Consider the following 15,000-nt stretch of genomic DNA (forward strand, 5'->3'; position numbering starts at 1 on the left):
TCAAATTTTGGTATGACGATCCATAAAGTGCAAGGACAAACCATGGAGAATGTGTTGATATACCTTGAGAAACTGGTTGGCTGAACGATGACTGCTGAGGTAAATGCTCAAATTTTCTTCAAGTCAAAGTTGACAACTAAATAATTAAAATTTGTCTTTTTATATTTTCATCAACCGCTGTCACAACAGGAACCCAACGGGTTCACGGGTCGTCTAGTGTGTGTGTGTGTGTGTGTGTGTGTGTGTGTGTGTGTGTGTGTGTGTGTGTGTGTGTGTGTGTATATATATATATATATATATATATATATATATATATATATATATATATATATATATATATATATATATATATATATATATATATATATATATATATATATATATATATAGATGGTATGCCATCTGGTATGCCACAGCACAGGATTCAGGATACCATAGGGTTTCAGAGCAACTACAGCACCACAGGATTCAGAATACCATGGGTGGGAAGAACGGGTATGATAACTCTCGGCAAGATGTGATGAATCTGCATAAAAGGGAGAGCACGTTCCTGTGAATTCCCAATGCTGACTTCATATCAGGGCAGGAGATAATGCATATATGAGAGACCAGCCATAAAGAGAGATGGCTGCTTGCAGTCCCTGCCAATTTGCTTGAGTGAACTGCCAGACTCAGTGGCACTGGGGCAGCTCTATGAGAATAGCCAGAGAGAGATGTTGACTTTCACAAGCATATGATCAGATGAATAAATTGGAGGAGAGAAAGAGCAGGAGACATTTGCAGGAAAGTTAGTCATCACCAAGTCCAGAAGGGAAGATTCTCCATTGGGAGAAATCTGGGTTTGAAAGTTTACAGACTGATTCAGTCCCATGGAGTCACAGAAGTCAACGGCTGAAGTGCCATGGCTACTGAGAGAGGTAACGGCACCCTGCCAAGTTGCATGGTTACAATTGAAATTTCCACATATGAGGAAGAGAGAGAGTTGGGATGAGTGGATAAAAGTTTGTTCATGTTGTATGAGAGAGAGAGAGAGATGTAGATGGAGTCATCACTGTCTGAAGGACAGTGCAACACACAAACAAGAGGTGGGAGCAGAGGGGAAATCGCAGCCAGAGGTACTCTTGGGGGTTGGGCGGTGTAATATCAGTACAAGTGCAGTGAAAAATTGAGTTATCGATATAAAGTGCAACTACTTCCCCGAGACGTGGTTCAGGCCTATCAAACGCGAGGAGACAATAGCTGGAGGGAGACACGAAAGAGCCAGAGACATCCTGTGGGAGGAAGGATTCTGATAAACAGATGATGTCTGTTTTATCGGCAGTGGGCTGGATTAAATAAACAAAATAAAGATAAACACAAAAAGGTGGAGGTGAGCAAAAAGCCTATGTAATTTAGCCATTAGAATGGTGATGGTTAGAGCAAGAACGAGTGGGGGTGAATGGATGACCACAGTGTAAGTGCACATCTGTTTGAGAGGTGGTGGCAGACCAAGAGGTTTGAATGATGAAATAATCAATCCATTGTCCTTAGCTTCCTAGTGTGCATGGGATCCAATGATTTTGAGAGCTTTAGCCTCAACAACATGAAGCTTATTGTAAGGTAAGCTTATTGCAGTGGAAGGCTGCAATGCTTGCAAGATGTTCTTCACATCTGCTCAATACACAGCGCTGATTGTGATGGGATCACACTCTTTCAGCATCTTGACACTCTTGACAAGCACATAGTTTTAACCAGAGTCAAAGTGGTTGTAGTGCTGGATTCTTCATCATTGACGTGGTTTATTTTGCATTGAGACAGCAAAAGGAAATATGCAGGGAACAGCGATCATTGATCTGCAAATGGTGTTGGATATGGCAAGCAGAATTTGACTTTTCCAGCTTCTTTCTAAGATTGGCTATCCTCCAACTCTTACACAATTCATTTGAGGATTAATTGATGGTATGGAAGCATCAGTTTAGGTTGGCAGAGAATCCTTAACTCACTTTCCTATTAAAAATGGTGTCAAGCAAGGTTGCATGCTTGCCCCCACTGAGTTTGGCATTTTCTTCTCCATGCTCTTACACCTTGCCTTTGGCAACAACCACTCAGTTGTATTGATTGAATTCCATATTGGTGGTGGCATCTTAACCCTTTAAGGACCAAGGGACACATATGTTCCGAAACTTTAAAAGGGTGTATCTCTGATATGTTCCCTGCAATTTTAGATAACTTGATGTTTGTACATTGGCAAACATTGTAACTAACAATGGGTAAGGACTTTTGTCGTTTCTATAATTAATTTAACTCCAAAGTGAGTGTGTGTGTGTGTGTGTGTGTGTGTGTGTGTGTGTGTGTGTGTGTGTGTGTGTGTGTGTGTGTGTGTGTGTGTGTGTGTGTGTGTGTGTGTGTGTGTGTGTGTGTGTGTGTGTGTGTGTGTGTGTGTGTGTGTGTGTGTGGCATCACCTGCAATATTGTTGTTTTGTATGAAGCCTGTGGCTGCTGGTTGCATCATTTTCTGGAAGCCGTTGATGCAGTGCCTCATACAAGTAAGCTGGTGCTCATTTTGCCGACTTCAGAAGGATAACAGGCTGAGTCAACCCACCTGGTGTTCATTCAGCAGCCAACAGGGCTCAAACTCAGGACCCCAAGATCCCAAGCCAGCCACCCTAACTGCTAAGCCAACACCCGGCTTACTCAAGCATTGATTAATACTGATGTGTTATTGATGATGAAAGAAGAAACCCTTTTCTTTCTGATGCAATAATGAAAAACCGAATTTATTTGAGCGATTGCAAATATTTTTCCTCATGTGGCAATGACAGTCCAGATCACACAAAGTCATTATGTAAAGGGTGCTAACTTACCTATATAATGAGAAGTCATGCCAAGTGGCTAAAGTAAACAAAATCCACTGTGGGCCAACATTCATTTATTTTTGTTCTCAGGCTTGTGTTAATTGCCTTTATATATATTTGTTGTTCCTTCTGGAAGCTCAAACAAAGGGAGTGTATTTATTAGGAAACATAGCACCACATTCACCAACGGGCTGTGAATGGGATGAATGCGAAGCCTCGGGGTGAGAAGAGAAATGTGTCGGATTTTCTTTTAAACCTTTTACCCATACAGTGCCCCCTATAGATTATGGCTGGAACTTGTAATTTGTTCAGGGGGCTGGCAATCGCTCATCTATTCTTCATCGAAAGAAACCTTAAATCTTTAAGATCCACCAACTAATGCAAGTAAATGGGACACGTGTCCGAACATCCATCCAAGGAGTGGCACACATCCTAGTGAAGGATCCAGTGACATCCTCGTGAGGGAAGTGATCCATCTTTCCTGCAAAGCACCATTTGGACAGTTTATAGTCAGGTCAAGATTCAAACCCAGACAAGATGGCTCATGGGTAAGTGCGCATTCTCTGCACTTAACTGTCAGAAAGGCACAGCAGTAATCAATACGTAGTATATATAGTGCTGATTAAAATGATAATAAGACGTGGTTTGGAGAGGGATGGTTAGAAGTCACCGTTAGGTCAATGAGTTGGAAGGATGATCGTGAATTACAATGCAGCAAGGAAAAAAAAATCTACATATTACATGTGCAAAAGGGGGAGGGGGAGTGACGAATTAAGAAAAGGAGAGTTGAGCTAAAGAAGATGAGTAGTATAAATATGTTTTATAGCCAATCAGGGACTGATAAAGCCAAGCATAGCTCCCTCCAAAGGAAGTGGAAAATTCAATAATCTGCAAGAAAAAAAAATTTATGTGCATTTTCTTTTTTGGACAAGAATGCAAAGTGAAGCATTCAATATTGATCTATCAGTAATTATTTGATTTCGGATTTAGTAATGATTCATCTATTTAGTGCTTATGTGTGGTGTGTAAGGGATTGTGTTGGTGCAGAGTAATGCGGTGGAAGGTCAAAATTACCACCATGTTTCCATGCTCAATAATTAGATGGCACAAAATCTGTTTTTCAGGGTTAGCGAAGCTTATTTTTCGAAAATGTGTGAGGTATATATGCATGCTAGCAGGATGTGCAAACATAATGCAAGCAATAATGAAGCGTGCATGCTTCCCCATTGTCTCGGTTTGCTCACCTGCATTTGTTTTTTTTTCTTTTCTTTTCTTTTTCATTTATATTTTCATTTACAGATGCTTTCTGATGGCTTGTGATTTTTTTTCCTGGTGTATCAGCTTTAATGGCAGTCAGCACACGAAATTTCAGCTTTTTACGTCACCCAGAAGGTACTGAACTTTAATATCAGTGAGTCAATGAGTCAGTGGTTAGAATGAGCTTTCTACATTACATAATTGATTGCACTTCACAAATCGAAAATGGCCGTTCACAAGAAACATGAGAACCACCTGGTGAATTTGTTTGTAATTGCAAAAAGCTGTTGCACAGTCGAAGCTAACAAGCAGGATAACGTGGTGCTAATGAACCTCCAAGAAGATCAAATAACTTGCTCCCCTTATTCCAGTCAAGAATTCGGAATCTTCCAAGGATGCTGGCAATTACTCACTCAATCTTCGCAAAGGACACCGTGGGATCTTTTATGTCTACCAACTGATGTTAACAGATGGAACACCAATATGACAGCTCAGAGGTGAGTGAGTGCACCACAGTCACCAAAACCCAGACTCAAAGGGGATTAATGTTTGATTCAGAGAAATTTAACTTTAACCTTGATACGTTTCAGAAACAACGGTGAATTAATATTTTAAATATTGATTTTTAAAATGGACATAAACACTTATTTTAGCATAACACTTTCATTATTCTTCTTTTGTTTCTGTCAATTGTAGCATTTCATTCATTAAACTTAAAAATAAAATTCAAGTCATTCGTTCCCATTATTCGTTCTCAATGCACGCACACATGCTTTTTTCATGTCTTTTCCTTGCAAACCTAATGATTTGTTGAACGATGCTATATTCACATTTAAAAATCTTCATCCTGATATTCATGATTGATCTCTATGACTAGAAAATCCCCGATATTTACTTGCTGCTGACTTCACCCTCTGCCGTGGCGTCCCTCATCCTTCAGACAGGCATGTTGCAGCCTCTTATCTTCCCTCTCTTTAGACCATGACAAAATCACAAGCTGGTCAAACACTTGGAAAATATATTTTAATCCTGAAAAATCTCACACTCTCACTGTCTCTAAAAAGTTGTGGCCGGATTCGGATGAAACTTGATGGACAGGTTGGGTGTGTGACCACGACAAATCGATTCGTTTTTGTGTGTAGATACGAGAATTATTTAATTTTCAAAGTGATTCTTCACCATTGAGAGATAGGGTCAAAAACGATACCGTACTGTATAGCATGATATTTCAAAAATGTATTGGGCCCGATATGTTCTCATAGATCAGGCATGACGTGGCGGAGGTTTGCACTCTACCGTGTGCCCCTCTAATTTAACTTGTTAAGCCACGGACTTGATTATCAATCTAAGAAATACAAAAAAAGTTTCTCCGTCATTGTGCTTGATCGATTTCACCATTGAGCTCACTGTGACGTCAACAAAATGAAGCAGGATCTGTCGACATGATCTGCAGATATGTGACCATCATGGGACCGATTTCCCAACCCCAAAACATAACAAAGAGCAACCGCTCGAATTACATCCCATAAAGTTTGTTTCAATCTCGCATTTGTTTCAAGCTCACAAGCGCACGTAACGGTTTTAATGGTGCTCATCAAATGTACCAAGGGTGTTTCTGATCAGCTTTTTCGCTCATTATACATCCCATGATTGAAATGGGTTCTGTGAGACTGATATGGGGAGTGATTATTAGGCTATCCCTTGATGTCAGGGTGCTCATTCTCGGCGTCCTTTATCAGTGGATCAGTAGAGTACATGATGTTAAAAGCCCTCTGTTGGACAATACAACCAAACTGAATTAGTTTTAATTTCCAGCTTCCTAACCTTGAGAGCACTAAAGGCAAAGGTTTTACAAACTATTCATAATCACCACAATGTTGGACTTTTTATTATTCAGGTGAAGACTCATGGAGGACTTTAAATTGCTATAATTATTAAATTATTTGAAAATATTTTGATTTTTAAGCTGAGAATGACATTTACAGCATTACACATGAAGGCCTTTTCAAAGAAATGTAGATCTGGACCATTGCAAGCGGGGCATGATGAAGGGAGACGGCAAAAAGTGTTGGGAGGAAATGGGGATGGGGGTCAAACAACATGATAGTCTGTCAAACTAAAAAGAGAAAGTAGTGGGGCAACTTAGCATAACAATTGTGCATTTTGTGAGGAAAGCACCAAATTTGGCACACGAGTAGCCTATCATATTATGAACAGATTTGTATATTGGGCCATCTAAAAATTTTTGATGGCAGTGGAAAATGGCTACCACAGCCATCAGCAGCTGAATTTGAGATGGCCCAATATCCAAATCTGTTCATAATATGTTAGGCTACTAGTGTGCCAAATTTAGTGCTTTCCTCACAAAATGCACAATTGTTATGCTATATTGAGCTAAGTTTCCACACTAAAGCTGAAATGAGGTAATTCAATTAAAACTTTGAATTTTTTTTCCAAAGATAGTTCAATTGCATTCTTCCCTCCACCGTTTCAAGCTGGGATTGCACCACAATCTCATGTCATCCTCAATTGCTAGGGCGAGTAGGATTGTCCAGAGCATTGTTTCTCAAACAGTGGGGTGTGGCCCCCATGGGGGCCATGAGCAGGTTTCGATGGGGGGCCGTGAGCTGCCTGCACTACCACAAATTCACTTTCAAGCAGAATCTAGGACATCATGATGTTATGCACATGTGAGGCACACAAAAGAATGCTCTGACAATGCCTTGTATGAGTGGAAGCACGAAGTTTCACGGGCAGTGTATAATCTGAGTGCCGCTGGTTTGCACACCAACCAGAAGTTTAAAAAAAAAAAGACCACAATTTATTCCCTCAATTCCCTCCAATGAATAATTTACTTTTCGACCATTTACTTCACCGATAAAACTTCATTCCATTAGAAACAAACAAGTTATCCTTCAAACAGAACGCCAGACTCCTTATTAATGCATATGTGGCAAGTTGGAGGTGATGAAAAACGGGTTGGTATGAATAGAAAGTGGGTTTTTAATTAAGTTATTTATTTATTAGGCATGATCAGAAGTGAAGTGACACTGCGTAAGGAATCCTGGAGGGTTGTGATGTAGCCTTTGTGTGTGTCTGGCCTCAGCTCATTACAGTAAAATTCCAGCTTGCTCTTCTGCATTATTGCTCCCCATTTTACCACTATCTTTTTGTTTTCCCTCTATTTTCTTTCTTTCTGTATCAATTATTGTAGTAGAATATTATTGATAGAAAAAAAACAGCCTTTTTTCACATGCCACCAGAATCATGAGCAACAAATGTAATTAGATCGAGTCCTACATCCAATTTGGCTTCACAAGCATCTTTCAAAAGGGAGCAACAAAGCATAAGTGTGTTGTCTGCTTGTCGATTCTGTCTCCAGAAACTACAAGTGCAAGGAAACTGGAACGACATCTGAAAATTCATCATCCTGAACTGACAAAGATGTCGCCATTTTCAAATTGAAAGAAGAGAATGTCAAAAAGCAAATGCTGGATGCCAGTGGTGCTTTTCAGATCACCAATCAGTCAACACTGAATGCCAATTATGAGGTTTCCATTATTCTGGTGTAGAAAAAGAAACCACACACGATCACAGAAGAGCTGGTCATTGCAGCAACCAAATCAATGGTTCACAATATGTTTGGCGAGCGAGAAGCTCGGTTGGTTGACCATATCGCATTGAGCAATTCTACAGTGAGCCGACATATTATGGATATTATAGCGGGAGATTTTAAGGAACAAATTATCAGAGAGATCCAAGCATATGAAACATGGAGCATTCAACTCTATGAGAGCACAGACATCACCTATTTGTGCAAATGATGGCGTTTGTGAGATATCTGCATGAGAATGAACTGAAAGAAAACTTCTTGTTTTGCCTACCCCTTGAGGACACCTGTGCAGCCGACATTTTTTGGAAGGTGTGAGATTTTGGCAATCAACATAAATTGCTATGGCAGAAGCCACAGGGAGTAACAATAGATAGTGCACCAGCAATGATGGGTGCTATATCAGGATTTCAAGTTTTAATGCGCAATATTGCTCCAAACATCATCGGCCTGCACTGCGTTTTGCAACTTGCTGTGAGAACCTTACCTGGCCATGCAAAGGCAGTTTTAGATAAAGTTGTGAAGGCTACAAACAACGTCAAGGCTAATCCATTACAATCGCGTTTGTTTTGCCTTCTGTGTCAAGATATGGGAGCCGAACAAGACATGCTTCTCCTCCACACAGCTGTGCACTAGTTGTCAAGAGGAAAGGTTCTTGACCGTATGTTTGAGCTCTCAGCTGAGGTAACTCAATTCTTGAGGTAGCAGAAGAAGGTGGAGTTACTTTCAAATCTTGAGAATGCAATGTGGATGTTGAAGCTGGCTTATTTAGTGGATATTTTCGGCAAACCCAACACATTGAATTTGGCACTGGAGGGACGAGACATATTGTTGCGAATTTGGAAGCTTACTGTACACAACAGCCAGGTCCTATAGATCAGCTATATCGGTAAGTATGTGTTTCAAGTTAGGCTCCCGTCCTATGTTTAATGGGTGATTAATTGTACGTGCGCTGTGAGTTATTTTATAGTTAGGATTTTTTACATTATAAACTTCAACAACAATGCCCATCTTCGCTTCTTCACCATCGGCTTTTCCCACATGCATGCGTGTCAAGTACAGCCGTGGGCGGAGACCAATGTGCCAGGCAGGGTTTCTTTGGACGTTGGCGTGTTGGATTTCACTCCAAATACGGGCATGGCACCCCTCTCAGCCAATCGGAGGGGTGCGAGCACGTCTGCCGCCTCTCGGCCAACGGGGAGCCGATGCAACATATTGTTGCTCGACTTCCTGGTCGAGGGGTGGAGACATGAGCACCCCCCCTGACCAATCTCGGATGGCCGGGATATCGCCCGACACGCCTGTCCAATGAGGAGGGGAATGACACGAGACGGATCCCTCCCATCTGTCAAGAAAAAGGGATAATTGTGTGGGGGCGACCCGGTGAGAGAGTCTTCCCGCCGTGATTCGCCTGCCTGCGAGCCGGAGGAGCATCGCTTGCCTGCCTGCCTTGCTGACTTGCTTCGCCTGCCTCGTCACATGTTTTGCTCGTGGAGCGTGCCAGCGCCCGACGCTACCCTCCGTACCTGGTGCTTAGAGCGGCATCGTGTTGCGGGTTTGAGTCCCGCCAGGCCAGATAGTCGAGAACCGCACAAAGTGGGCAGGTTCAAGACAGACCCTTACCTCCAGCTCACCTTCCCTCCGAGCTCAGGGTATCAATAAAGGCCACGGTCACCATTTCTTTTTGGGGAGTGTGTGTCTGTGTGTGGGCCCGTCTTTTAAGTAGAAACGTTTAAGTGCCGTGTGTGTAAATTGCATTCCTTTTATTCGGTTAACTCTGCCTTCTTGCGTGCTCCACTGCCCCATTATAAATAAATATTCCTTTGTTAAATGTTCCAGCTCGTTTCTGTGTTTCCTTCATTGGCTTGACACGGTGTGTGTGTTGAGAAATAGCGAGGCCGTAAATTGTTCATTTGGTCCGACGGGCCTTGGTAATCTCTTCTCGGGTTACACAAGGTTCGGGCTCGGTAACGACTCGTTCCGCTTGAGGGAGGTCCGTCGAGGGTGTGAATTCCCCGGTGGCTTTATCCGCGTGGGTAATTAGGTATATTGAAGTTTGGCAATTGACCCTACGCCACACGGTCAAATGAATGGTGATTCATGGTCAGTAAGGGACCCGTGCCTTTTGGACTTATCCAAAAGGCATGACCTCAATTCTGGTGCGTTTGGTGGAGCCGACTCTACTGCTCCCTCTAGCGGTCGTGCTCGCCACCAATACCCGGCCCTGCAACAATATATATTGTCGAAGCAACAAAGAAAATTCACACTTTCAAGGATAAGCTTGATCTTTGGGTGATGAAAGTAGAGAACTCCCTTTTCGTTGCTTTCCCTACACTGGCACAGTTTGCAGAAGAGGTTGAGGTGGACCCCAAGTGAAATTATGGACACAATTTGTGCACACTTGCACAAACTCAAGATGGAATTGGAGTGATACTTTCCAGAGGTCCCCACATTTCAGACTCTTCTCCCTTGTTTAAACCCCATTTCTATGTCAAATCGATGTTGTGGAAGAAGCCACAGTTCAAGAATATTGCTTGGAGTTATGCTGGGATGGAGAAACCAAATGGTACACAAATCAAGTGCGAAGACAAATGACTTATGGCTGAAGATGAGGGGCAAATACTCACAAATTTTCAAGGTAATCACACAAGTCAGTGATGTTTCCAACAAGTTATCCAGCTGAATTTGCATTCTTGACCTTAGTAGTAATCAAAACTAAAGTCAGAAACAGGCTGACTGACATAGAGAGTGACCTACGATGTCCGATGTTCGTCGAGTGAGACCATCCCCCAAATTGATATGTTTGTTGTTGGCAGAAAAAAAAAATGCTCCCCACGGTCCAGACTTTTTGTCACAGATTTTCATCAGTAAAGTTTTCTTCAATAACCCTGTAATTTTTCAAAATACATTTTTTGTTGTTTCAAATTATTACCAGGTAGTGCACAACCCAAAATGATGTTGACTTATCAATTAAATATGAAATATTTATGTTCAGTGTTTAAATGTGCAGAGGAATAAAAAGGGTATGTTGTGGAATACAAATAACTTTCAAAACTGTTGAGAATTGCACCATAAATTACAGTAACACAAATCTTTGTGATAATTATTGTTTTGCACCCACAACTAAAAAAAAAATATTGGATCCATCTAAAGACAAAAGGTTATTTTTTTTAAATTCCCAATCTTTTGTACTCCTGGAGGGATGATAAGGGGTACAGGTGGGTCGGTACACACACAAATTCACGGACAGGTGGGTCGTCTGGCAAATTTGACTGCAAACACTAGTCGAGAGAATGCACACTCATCGCTGGGCTGTCTCACCTGGGTTTGAATCCCAACCCACTATAAACTGTCATCCCAGTGTTTCAAAGGCAGGTAATTCATCAATGTGTGTGCCATCCCTTGGAGGGGTGTTACACTGGGTGTCCCTTCTGCCGCAATTAGTTGGTGGACGTTAAAGATCCCACGGTGTCATTTGTGAAGAGTAGGTGAGCTATTGCCAGCAGCCTGAACAAATTACAAATTCTTGCCATAACCTACATGGGGCAATGCATCAGCGGCACAGGCTGCATACAAAATGAATGAATCCTCCATCCCCACCCAAAATAGTCTGCTCCCATTAAACCTATCTACCCCAACCCTGTTATTTGCACGTTACGGTTTCCTCCGCTCCTCTCTCTATCTCTCTTTGCTTATTTTGCTGTCCGTTCATTCCCTTGTGTATTGTGTCCACTTGTTGCCCCCTTTTACCCACTATCACATTTCTATTCCACAAAAAATTTATAAATAAATAAACAAGAAAAGACGTCATGCAGAGCACGATACTTGTAAAATCTATTAAATAAGTTTGGCCTCAGCAATAATTGGTGGTTGAATTCAATGACCAAATATGCAACTCCTCTTCAAATTTCAAGTCAATCAGATGAAAAATGACAATTTTAGAAATTCTGCCTTTGTTGACCTTTTGAACTACAGTATGTTGGCCTCAAAATAATTGCTGGTTTAATTCAGTGACCTGATATGCAAATCCTCTTCAAATTTCAAGTCAATGAGATGATACTTAAGGATTTTAGAAATACCCACTTAGTTGTTGACATTTCGGTGCATGTTGACCTCAAAAATAATTGGCCAGTTGAATTCAGTGACCTCAAACATAAATCCTCTTCAAATTTCAAGTCAATTGGATGAAAATTGAGGATTTTAGAAATCTCACCTAAGTTGTTGACCTTTGGTCTCTGTTGACCTCTTGACTTTTTGAGCTCAAAAACAATAGCCGCCTTGTTTATGACAAACTCTACCATGTGGTGAAGTTTCGTGAAGATCGGTTTAAAATTGTGACCTGTCGGCAATTGACAAACAGGCAAACAGGATAACAAAATCGACTGACCATTATACTAGAAAAATCTTCGATTTTGCAAGTAAAAAAATAAACATGCTGGATTACCTTTCTTGAAAGATCTTTGGACAACGTCTGAGATGCCATATTGAGTGGAAAGAAAGCACACATATCAGCACACTAATAAAGTTTAATGATTACATACATGTACCATAACAGGGATGTAAGTGTCAAGTTCAGGACTCTGATTCAAGTCCCTTTTGTTTTGCTGGTTGAATCAGGCTAAATGGGTGGTTTGTCTCAAAAAGTGAGAAAAAAACCTGAAGATGAAGATTTTAAGCCATATTTCTTTAACATTCGTACTTTGGAAGGACAAAAATAGAATGAAATGGGAGTCACTGAGGACTTTGGTGAGAAGATCATCCTGTTGAGATGTGGGGATGAATGTTATGCAGTATTTGCCTCACTCAGTTAATGTCAAATCTTTACCAAGCAGTGTTTAAAGCCATGACCTCGGTAGTCAGCCGTCACACCATTCAATCAACATAATTTGCATAACTGATCATGCATTTGGTCATAATTGGTTCAATATAATTTGAATAGTTGGTCATAACGTGCATCATGGGTTAGCCTGCTCGCATTCCAATCAGAAGCCCTGGTTCATAATGCTGGGAACCCAGGTAAGAATCATGTATTAACCATGTGTATTTGTCAGTTGTGCACCAATGTCATTGTAATCCATGAAACAATGTAATCATTGTAATCCATTGATATCTCCTAAATCCTTATGCTGCATGGGATTTATGCAAAAGCTCCACTACGAGCCCAAGATCAATGTTTAAAGATTTATTTTTATGACAAAGTCAGTAAATTACTCGAGAGTGGAGAGCTTATTCAATCGTGATTTGGTTCACTTTAAAAATTTGGTTCTCCCAGGAGAAATACTCGATAGTGATTTGGTTCACTTATTAGCAATCCTGCAGGGGTGCAATGTATTGTGTGTGTTGATGTACTTAAAAAATAAAAATTATTTATTAAATTTTAAAAAAATTTAATGAATTATACTTGCATCAGAGAAATCAATTGATTTTGCACATTGCAATGGTGCCAGTGAGTTACGCACTTCCCTGGTGTTTGTTGGTGTTGTTGGCACTGACATTTCGGATGTTTAGTTCTCCCGGTGAATAACTTGCTTTCGTAAACCTTGTTCATATGCTGGAGCAGAGCAGTTACCACCCTGAAATTAAAAAAGAGAAAAATTCCAAGCTGAGCACCTGAAATTTTTAAAGATAATGCAGATCATTTCAAGTCCCTTCTTAACTCAATAATTTGCATCAAATTATCAAGAAATCTAGCTACCTTGGTAAATGGGTTTCAATTTTCCAAGAGCTTGGTAAATTTCCCAAGCAGTGATAACACTGCAGCAGAACCACAGTCTGTAAGACAATTATAGCAAAATGGAGTCAACCCCATTGTAAAAGCTGTGGCAGAATAGCATATTTGCATTTTGGGCAAAGTTGAAGGCTTTTTCAAATTATCCTCTTCTCTTCATTCAAATATCTCATTGTGTGCATTCCAGTAAAGGAATAACTTTGTGAGAGTTACTTCAGTAACTCTTGATAACTTTGACGCCCAAATCTTACATACCTTTAGATTCTTCACATCGGAATTTGGTAGATGTGGTTCTCAATGCTTGAGCATTGGTCATACTGTGGAGGATGCACCACAACAGTCAACACACACACAGCAGAGAAAGTTGTGGGATTTAATTTTATCGACATTGTAGCTCACGATGTGATATTTCATTTCATCCTGTCTTGTTTTAGAGTCAGCGCTTAATTCCTTGGTTGATGACTTTTTATCACTTGGGCACAAAGAGCCAAGTCTGGTCTTGACATGATGACATGCAAACAACAACTAGGTATCAAATAAAGCAGCAGCAGGAATACTGGCAAGATTGGAAATGGTTGAAAGCTCGATTTCAAAACGCACAACACTCTTTGGATTTTATTCACTGTCAATTAACTTCACTGGGAAAAGGGTTAGGCCAAATTCACCTTGTGACTTGGGGCCTGGCCCTTGTGTCATGAACAAGCTATATTGAGTCTATTTGCTCACGGAATTGTGATGTAGGCCACGCTGTCTTTGCTCAATTAGCCGGTCGCTCTAACCCCAGCCCTTTCTGCCCACCTGCCTGTCCCATTAACTCCAACAGCGTCTGATCCGCACCCGAATCATTTCCTCGTGTCTTTTTATCAAAACGAGTTCATGAATTATTACAGAAGCCAAATTCCTTTATACTTCCTGCCATACAAAAGCAATTATGTTTGAGCTGAATATTCACTGGTTAAATATAGCATGACAGAATCAGAACTTTCACCAGTGCCTACCTTATTTAACAGTATATGTACAAAGACATAAAAGAAGACCAAGACAAGAAAACGTTTCTGAGGCCCAGATTGCCTCCACATCCCATTTAGAAACAACTGGAGAAATTAAGGGATGATAAAGTTCCATGACCGGATAATATATATTCAAGAGATTGCAAGAGGTCGCAGATTAGATAAGTGTGGTGTTAGTGGATATCTTTAACAATTTGTTGGAGTCAGGAAAGGTACCAGAGGGTTGGAGAGTGTCAAATATCACACTGATATTTAAGAAAGGATCCAAAGAAGAATTGGGGAACTATAGACCTGTTAGTTTGACTTCAGTTGTGGAGAAGGTGTTGGAGACATTAATTAAGGACCAGGTGAGGAACCATTTAAATAAATACAAACTAATTAAAGTCAGTCAGCACAGATTTATTAAAGGGAGGTCTTGTTTAACAAACTTATTGGAGTTGTATGAAGCAGTTCTGATTGGGTGGATGAGGGAAGTGGACATAGTATATCTAGACTTTAACAAGGCATTTGATAAGGTACCACGTAGGAGGTTGTTAGCTAAGGTGATGACTTGTGCAGTGT

The 15,000-nt window shown here is 40.7% G+C and overlaps 1 protein-coding gene across 33 annotated transcripts in view; it reads right to left on the minus strand.

Annotated features, from left to right (window-relative positions):
* LOC147020161 (CUB and sushi domain-containing protein 3-like) overlaps nucleotides 1-15,000 on the minus strand; it is a 1,491,173-nt gene that overhangs the window by 1,350,505 nt on the left and 125,668 nt on the right. For 13 of the 33 annotated variants that reach the window (XM_085895212.1, XM_085895209.1, XM_085895226.1 and 10 more), the window contains 2 exons: nucleotides 13,397-13,473; nucleotides 13,161-13,274 (listed from right to left, as the gene is read on the minus strand). The exons of 9 other annotated variants lie outside the window; for them this stretch is intronic. The gene's annotated coding sequence lies outside the window, so the exon portion shown is untranslated. Of the gene's footprint in view, nucleotides 1-13,160; nucleotides 13,275-13,396; nucleotides 13,474-13,684 lie in introns of all 33 variants that reach the window. 11 more of the 33 variants (XM_085895221.1, XM_085895218.1, XM_085895229.1 and 8 more) reach the window with 2 other exon arrangements.

The sequence above is a fragment of the Eptatretus burgeri genome, chromosome 9 (genome assembly GCF_056783735.1).
Source record: "Eptatretus burgeri isolate ZD-2024b chromosome 9, Ebu_testis_v1, whole genome shotgun sequence".
NCBI lineage: Eukaryota > Metazoa > Chordata > Myxini > Myxiniformes > Myxinidae > Eptatretus > Eptatretus burgeri.